We start from the raw sequence: 20757 nt of genomic DNA, 5'->3' as shown, positions 1-20757 counted from the left end.
ATTTACCAAAAAAGAAAATAATATGAGTTAATGCTTGGTGTGCTGGCTGCTGGCAAAGATTATATTTTCCTTTCTTTACTTTTTTTTTCTTAACGATTCATTTAAACATTAACTGACAGCTCTGGTCTCTCTTAAATACTTTGTTAATGAGGTGAACTTAAGGGTAACCAGAATATTTATAATGCAGGATGCAGATTTCTTTGACTCACAAGATATTGTGAACATCAAGGAGTCTGAATAATAACACAAATGATCCCTCAAAAATATGGACAAGTATAATCAAATAAGATTTGATTTAAAAATGAAAAGCTAATCTGAATTACCTGAGACCCAATTCTCCAGGAAACTGAATAAAAGTCAATATACTTTTCACAAAGCAGATGACAAATCATTTACATTTACAAAGTGACAGAAAAGTTTAAAAAATGGTTCAATTGTTAACAAGAAACTATTAATAAATTACTATTTATATAAATATTATATGGGGAAGTTTTGTTCTATAACTATCTTACTTACATCATCTTCCTGCATTTGAGATGATTTCCCCAGATTTTTAATATAGCTGCTTATTAATAACAGTGTTAATAATTGGTATTATTTTGAGGATCTATTTGAAGAACTGTTCTTTTAAAAAAAAATTTTTTTAATGTGTCACAGTCAGAATCACATTCTAGGAAATTCGATCTAATATTTTTTATGTTAGTCTGGTTTCTCCATAGAAACAGGACCAATGGGGTGGATAGATAGATGATAGACAGATGATAGATAGATAGATAGATAGATAGATAATAGATAGAAAGATAGACAGACAGATGATAGACTTACTGTAAGGATTTGAGAAATACTTGTTCCTGACTCAAACTTTTATTCTATTTAGGCCTTGAACTGATTTAATTCAATCTACCCACACTGGAGTGAGGGCTCTGCTTTACTCTATCAATTCAAATGTTAATCCCATTCAGAAATACCCTCACAGACACCCTCTGGACACCCTATATCTCAATCAAGTTGACACATAAAATTAACCACCACATTTGTGTTCAATATTATTTTGGTACTAGGAAGAGAAAATATTTGGGGGCATGTGAAATTTGAAATGTTTGTTCAATATTAAGATGACAATATTTTATAGGTTTTCCAAAAGAAGTTTTACAACTTGGAAGAGACTTTCTGCTGGAGCTTAAAATTTGCAGGTCATTTTCCCAGAAGTAATGGCAGATGTTCTGGATGTATTTGGTATTGTTAAAGGAGACTGTAAAGACAGAGATGAGGTAGTCTAAATACGGGTCTTTGAGTTAGCATGTTTAATGAACAGGCATGTACAACCCAAGGCTTCTGTGCAAACAAGGGCAGTTGGGAAAAGATTTGATGACAAAGAATCCTGAGTTCCAGGGTGGGAGGACATGGCCTATGTGGTGCAGAACTTTAACTCCCAGGATTGGCATGCAGAACAATCATGAGAACAAACTCAACAGTCTGGTTGGATAGGAAAAAAAAGATGGAATAGTCCTAGATTTTGTGCTTTAGTCCTAAATTTTCAAACAGTATCTTATGACTTGGCTTTCAGAGTATTAGAGGTCTTTCCCTATTTTCTTATGCTAAAATGAGTTAATATCATGCTTTTAAATATCCTGCTACAAAATGGATTTGGGAAAAGTTGTCTTTGTGGCAATCTGTCATAGAAACTAACAAGGAAATATAAGTGGCTCTTTTGTAATATGGAAAAAAAGGGATAAAAAGTCACTGACGAGAATGGATGAAGAAAGAAAATATTTTTTTTCATTTTGATGTGCATTTCACTAAGACCTAGGTTGATTTTAAAGACAATGTAGATAGAGAAACAAAGATATATCTTCTATGTACATTTTCTTTATTGAGGTGTAGATATATGACACATTTTATCAAATTATACTTTAAATATGAGCAGCTTATTATATGTCAATTATACCTTAATAAAAGTATAAAAACAGTAAACCAAATCATATATCTCTATGGAAGGCATCATGATATCTTCAAGTGGTGACTGTCCAGCTACATTGGATTGCATTAGTGGATTGTATCAGTTAACCAAGTAACTCAGTAATATTTTCACTATCTTTCCATTGAGTTAACTTGTCTTTGCTAACTGAATGGTATGTATTTCACACAACCATAATCATAGCAATATTTTTTGACATTGTGTCCCGTGGTTAGTTCTGACACTAGTCTGACACTAAAGAGACTTTCTGACAATAAGCACAATTTCTAGGCTTCTTTGGCAATAATAAAAATGGAAGTATAGGATATACAGAATGAAGGTAGGGAGAGGGGATCCTGGGTGGCTCAGTTGGTTGAGTGTCTGACTCTTGCTTTCAGCTCAGGTCGTGATCTCAGGGTCCTGAGATCGAGCCCCGGGTTGAGCCCTGCCTCTGGCTGCATGCTCAGTGGGGAATCTGCTTCTCTCCCTCTCCCTTTGCCAGGCCCTCTTGCACTCTCTCTCTTTCTCTAAATAAACAAATAAAAAAATCTTTAAAAAAAATGGTAGGGAGAGTATGCTAAAATTCCAGTAATTTCCCTGTCCATGGAATCAAAGAAAGGATTTATTATTATTATTTTTTTTAATGTCCAGGCCTTAATTTTGTTTCCCTCCCTTTAAAAATGATATCAGGGCATGTTCAAACATTTATTTTTTCAAATGTTAAAGAAACTCTTTGAAACTACAAAAGGTATTGGATTTTTAAAGATTAAGATTTATTGCACATGTCTGATTCCTCAGAAAGAAGGAAAAAGCCACTTCTATTCTATTATGCTTCACAGTTTATAGGTATGTTCACATATGTAACTTCATTTAAGTCTACTTAGGACCTAAGGAGGTGGGCAAGGCAGGCACTGATATTCTATTTTTTTTAATCAAGTAACTGAGGCTTGGAGAAGTGAGTGACTTCTTCATGGTCAAGAGATAGTAAACCAGCTGAAACTGACAACCTCAACTCATTTCCTTGATGCAAGGAAACTGCTAAAAATATGGTCCTGCGTTCCTGTCCTAATGAGAAATTCTTAGAAGAAGTTCAGTTTCAGGGCAGTTCTTAAAAAGTTGGAAGATTTAGTGGAGAGTGACAGTGGTTTATCTTCATTGATCTGATTTGTTCATCCATAAACATCACTGAAGGCAGAAGAGAAATAGGCTTGCAATGCAAAATAAAAAGTGAGCACCTCGGTTCAGCACAAATGCAAGCTCTGAGTACTAAGAATACTGAATGGCAAATGGCCTACAGAACTGCCAACTCAACATCTTCAGCAAATGGAATGAAATTCAGAAAGCTGCTCACAACCTGTGTGAATATTACACCAGGGAGCATTCTAATATCCAGGCTCTCTTTGAATGCAACTACCCACTGAGATTCTAAGATCACCTGGAGGAAGGTTAGGACAGTTATTCTGGAGAAAACATTTTCATTGTCTGTCTCAAGATTCAAAGGATAAATGAAAATGTAAAATAAAATTAAAGAAAAACAAGTAAAAAGGCTGAGATGTTTAAAATCTTAATAAGTACACAGGTAAGAAAGGACAGAAGTGATTTTGCTAAATCCTTTGACAAATGATATTTATGGGGTTTCTGTCACATTGGTTGGTCTTCTGATACATAACCAATAAGATGTCTTTGGTAGCAACAAACTGTATTATTTCAAGATAGACAACAACCTCCTTTTAAATATATTTTTGGGGAATTATTTTCCTTGATGATTAATTGGATTAAAATGGATTTGCTAGGAGACTTTTTTTTTTAAGATTTTATTTATTTATTTGAGAGAGAGAGAGAGCAGGAGTGGGGGGGGTGGTCAGAGGAAGAGGGAGAAGCAGACTCCCTGCTGAGCAGGGAGCCCATATAGGCCATCCCAGGGCCCCAAGATCATGACTTGAGCTGAAGGCAGCCACTTAGCCAACTGAGCCACCCAGGCACCCCGCTAGGAGACTTTTTTTAAAACTTTGTCTCTGTTCTCCTCTCCGTTATTATTACAATTATTGTTTTCAAAAAATAATAGCATCCAGTATGTTCAGTATAATGTTTTCTTTTTTGGAAACAGGAGATAGCCCAAGAAAAAGTAGGAAAGAATGAGGGGAAAAAAAATTACATACACACACACACACACATACATATATAATTTACAGATACAAATAGCATTATTTGAGTACTGTATTTCAGATTTTAGTTTCTTGGCTGTCTAAAACCATTTCGACAATAGAAGATAAACAAATATTCTATAAGTTGATTGTATGCTCATTAAAGTACTAAAAATATTTTCATTAAAAAATAACTTAGTGTTTTCTTCATCTCAGTTCACCCTAACTAAAGATCTTCAAAGAAAACACTGGAAACCTTAAAAAGTTATTAAGTAAATTAAATAAATTAAATTCAAATTAATTCATTCAACCTTAAGACTAATAGAACAGACATATTGATATTTTTTAGTTTGTAAGTGAATTCACTCCACAACACACCTACCTGTTCTGGAAACAATTTTTGCTGTTGAAATTGCTTAAAAGGTGTTCTCAATTAATTATCTGTATTCATCATAGCACTAAAAGACATACCATTTGTGATTACTTAGCATTTTTTAACCATGGTTTTCTATTAAATACTTAGCAGTGATATTCTAAATCTAACTTCCTGAAAAAATTTCACCTGTGTTAAAAGGATATCCTGCACATACTTAGTGATTAATAATATCAACAATAGCTTCTCATGTTCACACAATGTTAATATTATTAAATTCAGTTTTCCATTTCACCGATGTAATTACTTTCCTCCATTCAATCCTAATTTACTTTTTTTTATTATTATTATGTTATGTTAGTCACCATACAGTACATCACTGGTTTTTGATGTAGTGTTCCATGATTCATTGTTTGTGTGTAACACCCAGTGCTCCATGCAATATGTGCCCTCCTTAATACCCATCACCGGGCTAACCCATCCCCCACCACCCTCCCCTCTAGAACCCTCAGTTTGTTTCCCGGAGTCCATAGTCTCTCATGGTTCCTCTCCCCCTCTGACTCCCCCGCTTCATTTTTCCCTTCCTTCCTTCCTTGTTCCTTCTCCTAATGTCCTCCATGCTATTCCTTATGTTCCACAAATAAATGAAACCATATGATAATTGACTTTCTCTGCTTGACTTATTTCACTGAGCATAATCTCCTCCAGTTCCATCCATGTCGATGCAAAAGTTGGGTATTCATCTTTTCTGATGGCTGAGTAATATTCCATTGTATATATGGACCACATCTTCTTTATCCATTTGTCTGTTGAAGGACATCTCAGCTCTTTCCACAGTTTGGCTATTGTGGACATTGTTGCTATGAACATTGGGATGCATGTGGCCCTTCTTTTCACTACATCTGTATCTTTGGGGTAAATGCCCAATAGTGCAATTGCTGTGTCATAGGGTAGCTCTATTTTTAACTTTTTGAGGAACCTCCACACTGTTTTCCAAAGTGACTGTATCAACTTGCATTCCCACCAACAGTGTGAGAGTGTTCCCCTTTCTCCACAACCTCTCCAACATTTGTTGTTTCCTGCCTTGTCAATTTTTGCCATTCTAACTGGTGTAAAGTGGTATCTCAATGTGGTTTTGATTTGAATTTCCTTGCTGGCTAATGGTAATGAACATTTTTTCATGTGTCTGTTAGCCATTTGCTTTTCTTTCTCTTCTCTTCTTTCATCTCCCTCTCTCCCTTCTTTCCTCATTACTGAGTACCAATGAATGGCTTGCACAAAATAAAATTAGATTTTAGAAATCAAAGATGAAGGAGGTATACTCTGCTTTTGAAAAGTATGATCCATGCAAATAAACAATTACAATATGATTTGATAAATGCTACAAAGACATCTAGTGCAAAGTAGGATCTAAAAAGGGACAACTATTCCTGTAGGTAGGGATATAGTGAAACAGATCCCTCCTAGAATGGTGTTTACTATGAACCTTGAAGTGTAACTAGACATTTTCCAAGCTGCAAAGGAATATAGGGGAAAGAGAATCCCAGACAGAGTGGAGAAGAAATAATATGGCGCAAATGAACTAACATTAAAAGAAATTGTGATTTTCTTTGGAAATAGTGATTGATTAGCTATAATTTTAGGGATACTTTTTCTTCAGGTTGACACAGACTTTGTATGATCTCTCCAAGCCACACACATTTAAAAACAAAAATATAGGGAATCTCTTAGCTTGATCCTCATGATCTAACTACTTCCTAGAGCCTCCACCTCCAAATACCATCATCTTGGGGATTAGGGCTTCAACATATGAATTTGGGAGTGACTCAAGCATTCCATCCATAGCAGGAGAGTACCTTCATATTTCTATAGAACAATGAGTGGTTTTTAAATGATATAAAGATAAAGTGAGACAAAATATGTCCTATTTTAAAACTGATACCTCCTACCTCAGTCAACATCTAAGGTGGATTAGCTTCTAGAGCAAGTGTCAGTAAACTAAGGCTCTTGGGCCAAACCTGGACTGCTGTCTGTTTTTGTAAATAAAGTTTTATTGGACCCCAGTCACGACTATTTATTTGGTATGTATGTATTTTCCATGGCTACGTTTGTGCTACAACAACAGAGTCAATTTGTAGAGAGATTATTTGGTTCCAAAAGCCTAAAATATTTACTATTTGGCCCTTTATAGATGAAGCCTGCTAATCCCTGCAGTAGATAATCTGAAGTAATAATTCCATCTCAGATTTTCTGATTTACTTCATCTGTCTGTTGGGAAATTATATATATATATATATATATACATATTTAATAATATGTAAGTTATATATGTAATACAATATTTAATTAGAAATAATGTAATGGATATTCTATTGGGAAGTAATATACATGCTTTATATATAATAAAATATTTAAGTATAAATAATGTAACTTATACATATATAAATACATATTCATACATATGCATCTACCCATCTAATTACACATACACGCCATCAAGAAGTAAATACTTTTAGGGGCACCTGGGTGGCTAAGTCGGTTAAGCGTCGGACTCTTGGCTTCAGCTCAGATCTGATCTCAGGGTCATAGGATCGAGCCCCATGTCGTGCTCCCTGCTCAGCGCAGAGTTTGTTTGACTTTCTTTCTCCCTCTTCCTCTGCTCCTCCCAACTTCAAGCACAAGCATGTGCGAGATCTCTCTCTCTTTCTCTCTCACTCGCTGTCTCTCTCACTGAAATAAATAAAAAAATAAATCTAAAAAAAACAGAACTAAGTACTTTTAAATTACTAGGTTTAAATGATTTTTCACACTTCCCCTTTTTATATAAGAACTTATTATATATAAATATATTTCAATTAATTTATAAAAGTAAAATGCGGTGTAATTAATCCTTTCCTGTATCCTCTGCTGAAGTTATTTTTTATTAAATAGCTGTCATTCCTCTCTCATTGTTGCCCATTCCAATCCTTAATATTATACTGCATTGTGACTTAGCATTTGAAATGTGGTCGTAGTCAAGTGTGCTTCTTACAGGTGTTAGTTGGCACTGCTAACTACCTCACCCATCTCTACTCCAAGCCTTTTCTATTTGAGGTATTTCGACAAAGACTTGTACCAATTGCTAAGTATTTGTGGAACACAGAGCATCAGTTGTAGCTCAACAATTATTGACATACTTAAGAAGCATATTAAAACATCCTTCCTTCTTCCTTCCCTCTTCCCTCCTTCCTTTTTCTTTCTTTCTTTCATTAAGTTTAATTTTCATGGATTTAATACAGTTGATTTTTGTACTAAAAAATATCCCTGCCATATATCAAGGCAAAATGAAACAGAAACATGTGGTGCATGTTTTCTGAGTGAATGGACACTTGCTTTAAACAACAGTATGTTTATAGAATTAACATTCACTAAAAATAAATTTAGTCCAAGGGATTTTAGGTTGTTGCCATTTATTATAATGTTAAAAGGAGAAGTGATTTAGGTAGCAGTTGGTAGGTGCTGGCATCTCCATGGGAAGAAACAGGGAGAGGATAAACATTGGGGAATAAAAGCTAGAGAAATCGGCTTGAAGATTTAAAGGTGTAGGATAAATTCTGCTTTATTGATTCATTGGTTTTAAAAGCATTATGGAAAAGAAAGGACATACCTGTGCAGTGTGAAGTGCAAAAGAAAATACATATTTAATGTAAAGTACATGTATACATTATATATAAAATTAAGAAGTTTACCAATATTAGAATCTTATGCTTCAGTTTCTTTTTTTTTTGAAATGAAAGATGAGTATTTAATGCCTATTAATTTTACTTTTAAAGTTTAAACAACTGCAGAGTTATATAACCAAGGATACATGCCTTAAGTCTGTAGGTAAGGGGTCATAGGTATGGATTAGGGTGGGGATAGTTCCTATGTGGGTGATAAGGACTGGAAGTGGTCCTAAGGTCCTAAGGTTTGTTCAGCAAGGGTCAGTGTACAGAGGGTGAGGGTCCAGTAGGCCATCCAGCTGCCACTGTCTTCTGAGACTGCTGGGTCCAGTCCTTCAGTTGTGTCTTCTCTGGAGGCTCCCTGAGTGAGAGACCAAAGCCTGGGGCCCTTTAAGGCTACATATATATACACATGATACTCACATCCCCTTTAATGTTGAAAGATAATCAGGCCCTACTATTTCAAATAAGTTTGGAAAATCATCAGTACTATAGTTCAAATAATTTAAAGAGGAATCTTTGCAGAATGTTTTCGAGAATTTCAAATTATACAGCATTCTAGACCAAACTGGAAACTGCAACTGTGTACAGTTAGTTCCAAGAAGAGACCCATTACCTGAATTCAGCAATGGGTTAAATATGTAACTCAAAATAATCATAATGTTTTGATCAGTTGCTTCAGATTTAAATTATATGTTACCCCATTTGTATTGTTGGCCCATTGATAGTAACAGAAATTGAAAATGAGACCACCCTATCAAGTGTCATCACTAATTGAGAGTTTCTTCTCATTATTATTTTTGCTTTATTTTGTGTTTCATCTCTGGACTTCATCAGGAGTTGCTATAAACACTTCCCAGGCCACATAGTCATGATCAAAACTGCAGGGCTCCTTTGGTTGAGACACAACCTTACTTCTAAGGGTAGAATGACAAACTCAACTCTGTTTATCTTCTTTGCAATAAATTAAATTACTAGCACTCACAAGATTTTGCAGACCTCACCCATTATTAAAATGTGTATTTCGGACCACTTTTAATTCAGCTTTGTTCTCCAAATTTGCAAATTTTCTCATCCACCAACCTGAATGCAAAGATTAATTCTCTGCTATATTTTCATTTCATGTCATCTAACAAATTATGCTTATATTTACTTTATAACTTATGATAGGAAGCTATTTTTCTTCATCATTTTCACTCGCATTATCATTATATTATCATCACTGAGAAAAAAAAAATGTCTTCCTAGCACTGACTCATGTCTGGGGCCAAACTAAGATCTATAGGAAATGCACATATAAGGTTATATAATTCTTTCCTTTGCAAATATGTCAAGCTTTACATCTTCTAACAGGAATTTTATTTTATTTTTGCCCCCACTGTCTGAAAGTAGACATTTATTCCAATAAAGCTGTTCCTGCTCTGAAACTCTGCTTTGGTCATTGTCCTCAATAAATTATTTTTAATATCTTCAAAGAGGGCGAATTTTTTCGATAGACCTTACGGATCTCTTGAGGCAATGTAGAGATGAAATTAGAGATGGGTCCTTGGCTTCAAACTCTTGGGGCCCAGTCCCAGTTGCTATATATACTAGCTATGTGATCTTAACACTCCCCAGTTCAATTTTCTCAATTACAAAATGAAAACATTAAGAATAGTTAGCTCAATGAAGTTGTAGGGAGTAATAACAGAGTGGTGCCTAATCAAAGTAAATACATGTTAGCTGTTATCATTCCAAGTCAAGGTAGGTAACACATGGCAGGCTCAGTAACAATAAGGTTGAGTAACAGATATTTTTACTTTTTGAATTATCTTATAAATTAGAGGAATTTCTTAAGAGCAATCCCCAAAATTGAACCCTCCTACACTGTTGGTGGGAATGCAAGCTGGTGCAGCCACTCTGGAAAACAGTATGGAGGTGCCTCAAAAAGTTGAAAATAGAGCTACCCTATGACCCAGCAATTGCACCAATGGGTATTTACCACAAAGATACAAATGTAGTGATCCGAAGGGGTACATGCACTCCAATGTTTATAACAGCAATGTCCACAATAGCCAAACTATGGAAAGAGCCTAGATGTCCATCGACAGATGAATGGATAAAGAAGAGGTGGTATATATATACAATGAAATATTATGTAGCCATCAAAAGGAATGAAATCTTGCCTTTTGCAATGCCATGGATGGAACTGGAGGATATTATGCTGAGTGAAATAAGTCAATTAGAGAAAGACATGTAACATATGGTCTCATTGATATGAGGAATTCTTAATCTCAGGAAACAAACTGAGGGTTGCTGGAGTGGTAGGGGGTGGGAGGGATGGGGCAGCTGGGTGATAGACATTGGGGAGGGTATGTGCTATGGTGAGCCCTATGAATTGTGTAAGACTGTTGAATCACAGACCTGTACCTCTGAAACAAATAATACATTATATGTTAAAAAAAAATAAGAATGTAGTAGGAAGGGGAAAATGAAGGGGGGGAAATTGGAGGGGGAGACAAACCATGAGAGACTGGACTCTGAGAAACAAACTGAAGGTTCTAGAGGGGAGCGGGGTGGGCGGATGGGTTAGCCTGGTGATGGGTATTAAAGAGGGCACGTACTGAATGGAGCACTGGGTGTTATACACAAACAATAAATCATGGAACACTACATCAAAAATTAATGATGTAATGTATGGTGATTAACATAACATAATAAAATTTAAAAAAAATTAAAAAAAAGAGTAATCCCCAAAATCAGTTATATAATTGGAAGAGGTACATGAGTTTCCAAGATTATTGTCCTTAAAAGGACAGCATGGATTATAATTAACCTATTATATATTATATATATATATATACATATATATATATATATATTTTTTTTACCTTTTAGTTACAACTTCTCATTGCTTGAGAGGCTGCCTTGCCCTCTTAAAGTTGTCAATCTAGAAGAATTTAAAAAGATTTGAAATGTTTAATGAAGCAGTTGGATGCCTGCACTGGGTAGCTGATAAGGGTATGTGCATCTTTAGAAGCCAGAGAGGAGTAATCTTCACAAGAGAACATTTGACTCTTGAAGTTTTCATAAATTTATTTAATAGCATTTCTAGATGGTGCTTTTACATTGCATTTTATTATAAATTTCGCTGTAGTATGTTGTTTCTCTCTGGACACCTTGACAGCTGAGTGGAAGGTTCTACCCTTTCCAATGGGTATTCATAGGGCAGTTTTCTTTAACACACACTGGTCCTAACACTGTTGGCATAGTTTCCTGACATTTTAAAAGTTCTTTGGTCAAAGGGGTTGCTTATTATTTGCTTAACTCCCTGGGAACTCTGCACTTAAACCATAAAATCCCTCTCTTCCAAACAGGGCCTCACATTACCACTTTTGCCGAAGGCCAGGAAGGATTTATCATGGTGCTACATCATGCATTTGAATATGAACTGACATAGATCTAGAATACGGTTTAGTGGAAGTAGTTGATGTTGTCTGAATGATAACTCTTGACCTGAGGAGCTCTGAAGTAATGAAAGGGGGATAAATTTGCATGATTTGTGCCATAAGCAATATTTATAATGTAAGAGGGCTTTAAAGATTGATACATTCCCAGAGCAACACATGAAAGAGACAGGAAAGGTTATTTGATGATCATCCAAGTGTGTATTTATTTGCAAGGCTTTCATCTGAAAGATTTTCTTGTTTTTTTTTTCTCTTTCCCCCATTAATTTAGTATACAAAGGGGACATTGATAACTCCCTAATTTCAAAATATTCTCTGTACGTTTAACTCTTTTAATCAAGGAAAGGAGGCACAGTACTGCTTGAAGAAATAGTTGATTGATTGCCTCTCGTTAGTTAAATGGCCTACAGTATTTTCTAAGTTCTTATACCATTAACTCCTTATTTTGAGAATCCAATAGCTTGAAGTATTTTTCACAAAATAGTTACATTATTGCTTTATCTAATTATCAATCTGTAGAAGAAAAATTGATTTGTAAAGCCCCTAAGAAAGTATATAATTACAAAGTTTAAGAATTCAAGTCTGAGGTTGACAACACACTTAAAGATAGTCCTCAGCATAATTTCTTCGGAATTACTTGTCATGAACTTTTAACTTTCTGTATCCAAATATGGAAAGTTTTCAAAATGGCTTCATACTCCTTATTTTTCCCATCTTAAAAATTAAATGATTTTATGTGCAGTGCTGAAATGAAAAGACTGGTGGGAAGAATCACTAAAGACAGTGTTCAAGAGAAATTTAAGCGTTAAGTCAGTTTTAATCTCTACATATATTGTGGTTTTTATTCCTTTGGCAAATGATGTTGTGGTAGGATAGTTGCATCTACACACTTCTAAAACAGTTGAAACTAATTGAAAAGCAAAGAATTCTGTCAGTCAAACATTAGATTCTATTCATAGTGTCAAATTGCTTTCAATGAAGATACAGAACAGGATGTTTATTCTAGAAATGTGGACAGAGGTTGAGCAGCCAATGAAAAGAGTGCCCGCTGCATGGGTTCACACTCTTGCCCTGCTTCCCATCACAAGCTCTGTGTAGGGGACTTCTTTTCTCATTCTCTTTTTGGTAGATTAGATCGCAGTGAGAAAAGAATTGTGGATATTATGACTTACTTTGTAATATTCCTCTGAGGGAAAAATAAATTCATTCTCTCTTATCTCATGTCTCATGAAGCATGATCTAATATGGCTTCCATTTACAAATGAGATAAATTATTTAGGAAATTTAGCCAAGGTAATACAAGAAATAAGCAGTGCCAGAACTAGAGATCTCTTGCTTTTCAAATTTTTCTTACATTTTTAACAGTGATTTCCTCTGGAATCGGAGAATATTTTCCTCTTAGAGGCACACAAAACATATAAAAATGGCAGTTGATTAAAGATAATCACTTGGATCCATTCTAGAATCTTTAAGAACAGTAAGATTTGTACATACAGTGTAAATATATATTTAATAATTAAATTATTATAGCAAATTAAATGGATCCAGATAAATTATCTCCTAAGTATTATGGTCTTGACTTAAAATCAAAAGACTATTCTTCTCCAGATGGTCTCTGTTCCATCCTAGTACCTTTGAAGGATAAGCCTGCTTACTGCCACTATGAAGATTTATTTTCAGTTGAGCACCACAGACTGGAAAGATCTCTCAGCTTTGCTAACCTAAACTTAATAGGAAAATTCACATTCTCTCTGCATTATTTCCCTCACACCTGAGAGCATGATTCCAGGATATGGAATCAGTCAGTTCTAAAGCTGTAGACTTCAGCTCTATATTGGGTACACCACTGACCTCTTGAAGCATAACTGTGTACATCTTCGTAAAACAAGGGTAATACTGTTCTTGTGTTACAGAATTATTGTTAGGGTTATAATGATAAAATGCATGATAAAATCCTAGGCTCATTGTGAGTGGTAAAATGTTTGATATTATATTATTACTTTCTTAATATCTTCTTATGTCTGCAAGCTAGCAGAGAGTGGGTTATATTGCAAGGTGGAGGTAGAAAATACATCAAAATAATACCCCCTCTGTGAAGTTTTATCTCACCACCTGTGGCATGAGATTTCTTCTTTTTCAGAATGTTCTTTTTTTTTAAAGATTTTATTTATTGATTTTTGCGAGGTGGGGAGGAGGAGAAAGAGAGGGGGATGTTCAGGAGCAGGGAGGAGGGGCAGAGGGACAAGCAGGCTCCCCACTGAGCAGAGAGCCGGACTTGGGGCTGGATCCCAGGTCTCTGGGATCATGACCTGAGCCAAAGGCAGACGCTTAACCCACTGAGCCACCCAGGCACCCTCAGAATAGTCTTCATTCTTATTTGCCCAGTAATTTACCACTGACTTTGGTTGCTTGTTACCATAAGTTTGTATGTGTCCTATTACTTCAACTCTGCTGTAAGCGTCTTGAGGGAAGGTGTCTGGACTTCTAATTCAATCTAAATATAGATTCTATGTAATAATATATAATCCATAAAATATATTTTGAATCCAAAAGAACTTCAGGAAGTGTTTCTTTGAAAGAATAGGCCGTGTACATAAAGTCAGATGACCGTATTTCCATTTGTGTTCCTTAGCCTCTGCAAGCTACTTTTTCTTAGGCAAGTCACTTGATCACAAGGAGCAGCACTACCCTCATTATACAATTGTGGTAATGCTATCTCCCTACCACTTAGAATGATGTGAATCATACAAGATAATGAAGATGAAAGTACTCTAAACTTTAAGCATGTGCCAAGTTAAGAAGTTAAAGCTCTAACTTAGAAATGAGAATGAGAGCTGGCTCTTATGATGTCTCAGTGCATAATACAATAATATTTAGTTGCATTTATGTACTGGAAATGACAATGTGATTTTGAAAATGCCCTCAAATACAGTAATTTGCAGATGGATGTGATCTGCTTATAAACAAGAGCTACTGTCGGGAGTACTCTATGTCTCCTAAAATCTGTTGTTGCATATCATGCAGACATATGAATAAATGTAAAGAAAATAATTAAGGAAAAATAATCACTCACAGAAATGTCATGTTGCCAGCATCATGGATCCTCTCCATGGATGAGGAGGTCAGCTTGAAGAAGGACTGAAGTGGGATGAGAATAATTTTTATTTTTCACCCCCAGACTGAACTTTCACCCTTCTGAAAGAACAGTCTTGAAATTCAACCTCCCTTCTAGGGCTTTAATAAACATAGACAAGGTTTATTTCCATTTCTTTCAGAGACTGGAGTGAGAAATGTTGAAATACCACATGAAAGACCTTGCTTATAGGGTTTCCAGCTGAGACTGGAGACTGAAGTGCTGAAAATTCTCACAAGGGATTCAGGGCTTCATGATATTTCCAGACAAATCTTGTGGCCCCCCAGGGACAGGGGTAAACTTACGGTGAGCATCCAGAGGCTCTCACTGGTAGACCCAGTTCCCTTCAAAGTTGTCTTACACAAAGGGTAGTCTTGATGATATTTTGCATTTGCTACATTATTTACATTATTTGTTGTGCTTTAAATAGGAAAGGAATGAATATTTTTTACTTAGTGTCAAATGTTACTACATTGTGGAAGATCCAGCTTCTTCTTCCTTTTTTTTTTTTTTTTTTCTTTTTTCAATGACCTCTCCTCAACAAGAGGCTGGTGGAAAATGAAGCGTTACCTGGCTTAATAGGTTTCAATCTCCTGCACAGGCTGCTTCACTGATATTTTGGAGTCTATTAAAAGGGACTCAAAATTGCACAGCAGGAAGGCAAATAATTCCTTGAAGCTCTGTTTTCTAGATTATCAAAAAGAAAAATAAGAAAAAATACTCAATGTATTAGTTTCTTTTGTTATTGCTCTGTTGATGTAAGATATGCTCCTTCTTACTAACAAATTACTAGGATTACCAATAGCATATCCAAGTAAATGGCCATAAATGATAAAGAAATGAGGTTGAAATAAAATCATGACTATTGAAATAATAAGGTAAATATAGTCTTTGGTTCAAAAAGTAAGATATCATATTGTAACAATCTTTCAAGGTATTTTGGTACCTTTTTTTTTTTTTAAAGAAATAATCACTATTTACTTCAAATGATTGTCTTAGTTTTTAAAATAATGTGATATGGAAAACATAAGCACTGGATTCCTTTCCTATTCAAACTTCTTTGGGGATGTATATATCCTTGCATCATGAATATTCTTATTGATACCTGATGTTAATACTCCACCATCATCTCCTATAGGGTTGACTCTGTCCAGTGCAAAACTCTGGGGCAAAACAGGGCTTTTCCCTTGTGAGGTCTGTTTTAGAATAAGAGACAGAACTTATACATAAGGATGATTTTATTGATTAGTATTTGTCTTTGAGTTGTACTAAAAACAGAGATGTTATAGAAGCATACAAACACTGATTTTTATATGGATAGTCAATATATAATTTCTAATTAAATCTTGTCTTTTGAAAGATTGTTCTCTGGGCACCTGGGTGGCTCAGTTGGTTAAATGTCTGCCTTCAGCTGAGGTCATGATCCCAGGGTCCTGAGATCAAGTGCCACATTGGGCTCCCTGATCAGCAGAGAGCCTGCTTCTTCCTCTCCCTTTGCCTGAAGCTCCCCCTGCTTGTGCTCTCTCTCTCTCTGTGTCAAATAAATAAATAAATAAATAAATAAATAAATAAATAAATAAATAAAATCTTTAAAACAAAGAGAGAAGAAAGAAATATTGTTCTCTTCCGATGATATGTTAGGTTTATTTTATTTTAAAGCAGATTCTCGATTTCACTTCTGTAGCGCCAAATACATACCACGATGTTTGAACCACATCCTGCTGTTACTTTGGGCAAAAACATGAGTAAAAGGACAGAGAAGAGTGTCACAGTTGTTTATATGTATAATCTTCATTATGATACAAAATGGCTGATAACAGGTTTGGCGAATGGACATACAGGACAAGTGGAGTGATTTATTGAATGTGCTGGTACAGGCAGAAAGCAAATTTATTTTTTCTTATGACTTCATGCTTAACCCCATCCTCTTCACTCATTCTTTGACCCCATATACTCTCACCATTCTCACCCCATATGTTGCAATACTAATTCTCATAGCTTTTTCTATTGTTTTATTTAACAAAATGTCAATACTGCTAGGGTAACCAACAGCCCAGGTTTGCCCAGGACTGAGGAGTTTCCTGAGATGTGGGACTCTCAGTGCTGAAACCATGAATGACTAACTGGGATGGTTTGTCAACCTAAATGAACAGCCTAGAAATCATGTGACTCCAATCTTCTTCAGGTCTTACTCAGACTTAAAACTCTGCTGTGCAAGAGGCTCTTGTGGTCAGATTTTGCACTCTCTCTCATCTTGCTTTTCTCTCTTCCTTCCCCACTCACTCACTTGGCTGCTCCAGGTTTGATTTTGGAAAGGGACAGAAAGGTGTCAAGATTGGTACAGGTGAAATCTATATCAGTAACCTCTGAGAGGAATCTGACTTTTCTTACATCCTTGAAATCAATTTAATCAGATGCAAAGGACCGATCTCTCTCATTTATTCTTCCTAACTCCTCTGTAGAATGTCAAGGATTTGGGATGAATCTGCTTCATTTTGTCTTACAGTAGTTAATTCTCATGGTCAGGAAATCCCATGCAAATGAATTTTAGCTATGCTGCCCTAACGTGAGCCTTCCCTAAAACCTCAAAATAGAGATCATAAAAAAAAAAAAAAAAAAAAAAAGCTTCTCCCTCTCGCACTCCCCCTGCTTGTGTTCCCTCTCTCGCTGTGTCTCTCTCTATCAAATAAATAAAATCTTTAAAAAAAAAAAAAAATTAAAACAACAACAAAAACAGAGGATGGCAAATTGAGATACATTGTTGAAACTGTTGAAATTAGTCCCTTGATAAGTTTTCTTTCTTTTTTTTTTTTTTTTAAGATTTATTTATTTATTTATTTGACAGAGAGAGACACAGCGAGAGAGGGAACACAAGCAGGGGGAGTGGGAGAGGGAGAAGCAGGCTTCCCTCTGAGCAGGAAGCCCGATGTGGGGCTTGATCCCAGGACCCTGGGATCATGACCTGAGCTGAAAGCAGATGCTTAATGACTGAGCCACCCAGGCACCCCTCCCTTGGTAAGTTTTCAAGAATAATGTGAAAACCTTGTATTTATTGGGGAAGAGGAAAGAGAGGGGGATGACTAGGGGAAATTGTGGGCTCCCAGATACAGTTCTTCCATTACCAAACAAGGGATAATCTGAGACAATGATTGTATATACTGCCTTTCACTGGTTGAAAAAGAAATGTCAACGACTGGTAAATAATAGCAAGCCTTTCCTTCTTGACCTATTACAAATTGCCTGTGGGGTTTGTCAGTTCTCTGGATGTGTAGACAATCCAGGAAACTTACCAACCATGGAAAGATTCATATTTTAAAATATTATTAAAGACATCTACGCTTTACTGTCAGGATAAAAGCTCTCTGGAAGGGCAAACAATCAAGTCCCAGATTTCTAAGGGTCTCTTTATTCTTTTCCCCACATTTATTACCTTCTCTTCTGAATTGTTTCAGGATTTTATATGTCCTATTAATTGCTTAAATCACTCAACCTCTCTGCCTTTACAAATCCACAATACTTCCAAAAACAGTCTGTGTTCACACTTGGATGTGAATCTTTTTGAGAAATCAGGACACTTCCTATAATGAGTGAGGGAAATCTAAGATAAATCTTAGATAAATCTAAGCTCCCTTCATGAAATGGAAAAACAAGGTTAGATCTCATCTTATTATATTGGCTGTGTTTATACCTAAATTGATTTCAACCCAAGTTTTGACTAGTTTCTATCCTTACGTAAATAATTTGAAATCATTACAAAATGTTTTCTGCTACAGGAACTTAAATCACACTTTATAAAAAATAAACAATATTTGGAAATAAGAATGTATACACTCTTAATCTAATACCAATTACTACTTACCATTCAAGTCTCATCATTCGATGTGGGAGGTGTTTATCGGTCAACAGAACTGGCCTACATTCTGCCTATAAAATACGCCTGAAATAACTGGAGTGATCCTTTATTTTTTTCTCTAAACCAAGGCAGTTTTAAAATGAATGGGATCATTAAAAATATTTAAAATCAAATAATTTTTGAACATTTGGTGATCAAAATATTATTTTAACATATTGGTAGATCTTTAAATTAGTCCTAATAAAATTTTAATTTCAGAAAATATCCATAACATAAATATGTATTTTAAAGAAAAGCAAGAAAGCTCATTATGTTTATATTATATTAAATGTATATATAATGATATATATAATGTTATTTAATATATAATTACATATTATGTTATATTAATGTTATTTAAGTATTTCTATTTTTATATTGATTTCCTCAGTGTTTAATAATAAGTAGACTAATTGCTCTTGAGGCTTATTTCTATAATTAAACAGTATCTTAGCCATATCTCAGTTTCTTAGCCATTCCAAAATATCTCAGTGGCATTTTTTCTAATTAACACATATTAATATGGTTTTATTTTTTTAATATTTTTGTAAAATTATTTGCAATTTTCTTTAAAGTTGCACTTTATGGCTAGTAAATAAATTGAGCAAACATATATATACATACATATGTAAATGAATAACCAAACAAATAAATCTTCAATTGATTCTTTTCTGTAGATCCTAATATTTAACTCATAAAATATTCACTCTGTAGGTGCTAGGATATTTAATAGGCTCACAGCACATTTTGCTAAGTGGAGCATATTCTCCATTCTAAAGTTTATTGAAATATAAAAATATTTCTGGTGAAATGTTTTTACAGTTACTATTTTGCTTAAATTTAGACATTATTAATTCAATAATTAATTTTACAAGGAAAACTTGCCAAATTAATCATTGCTATTTATCCTTTTGAATTTTTTGCCAAATATAGATACTGCAATATCAAAGGCTTTCTCAGTTTCAATCTAAAGACAGGCAAAAGAGCTTTTGGCTTTCAGCTGGGAGGAGGCCAAGGTGCAACTCTCTTCAGTCCTCCCAAATCCAGTCATATCCAACACCGCACCACCTAAGTTCGCCCCCAACAAGATCAAAGTATACTTGAGGTGCACTGGTTGGAAAGTCACTGCCACATCTGCCATGGCCCCCAGATCAGCCCTCTAGGTCTCTCTCCAAAAAAAGTTGGTGATGACTTCGCCAGGGCAACCAGTTATTGAAAGGGTCTGAGGATTCCAGCGACTGTTCAGAATAGATAGGCCCAGACTGAAGGGAAGTTCAGAACAGATAGGCCCAGATTGCCTCTGCCCTGATTATCAAAGCCCTCAAGGAACTTCCAAGAGACAGAAAGAAGCAGAAAAACATTAAGCACAGTGGAACTATCACTTTTGGCGAGATTGTCAACATTGTCCGACAGATGCAGCACCAACCTTTAGCCAGAGAATTCTCTGGAACCCTTAAAGAGATGCTGGGGTTTGTCCAATCTGTGGGCTACAGTGTTGATGGCCACTGGCACCCTCATGACATCATCGATGACATCAATAATGGCACAGTGGTATTGACCAACTAGTTGAGAACCACAACGGAAAATATTTCAATAAAAGGTCATTTGACAAACAAACAAACAATAAATAAAATTTAAAAAACAAACAAGAGAATGAGAAAATGTGCATGTATTTTTGAAGTACTGTTTGGTATTCAATATCAGCTTCATCACCAAACTTTTCTGGTTTAGTTATCCTAAATTTATACATATCAAATAATTATAAATATGGACAACTATAGGTTAGTTATTAGAACACTGCAGTTTCTCTAGACACAGTTACAAGTTATGTCTACACACAAAAAATAAATTCTTAAGTATATTTCTGCTCCAAAATTGCTTAATTTCCAATTACTCCATCATTTTCAGACTAATTTTCTGAATTTGTTTTACTTTAAATTGAAATTAATATGCATATTTCACCTCAAAGCCAAATAATTCTATCATCTATTGAACTTTTTAACTGGATTACAACAGCATTCATGATAATGTTTTGTCTTCAGCAAAATGCATTTGAAAAAAATCTAATTCCATTAATAGAATTAAAAAATATAACCATTAAAAAATTAATC

General features: G+C 35.1%; 1 pseudogene; it reads left to right on the top strand.

The window, feature by feature from the left end:
- The first annotated feature begins 1211 nt into the window (after nucleotides 1-1211).
- On the top strand, nucleotides 1212-20212 carry LOC145723328 (large ribosomal subunit protein uL11 pseudogene; annotated as a pseudogene).
- The last annotated feature ends 545 nt before the right edge of the window (nucleotides 20213-20757 follow it).

Source organism: Leptonychotes weddellii, chromosome 9 (assembly GCF_054177405.1).
Source record: "Leptonychotes weddellii isolate Sample4059 chromosome 9, ASM5417740v2, whole genome shotgun sequence".
Classification (NCBI taxonomy): Eukaryota; Metazoa; Chordata; class Mammalia; order Carnivora; family Phocidae; genus Leptonychotes; species Leptonychotes weddellii.
This window is presented reverse-complemented; position numbering and strand designations above follow the sequence as displayed.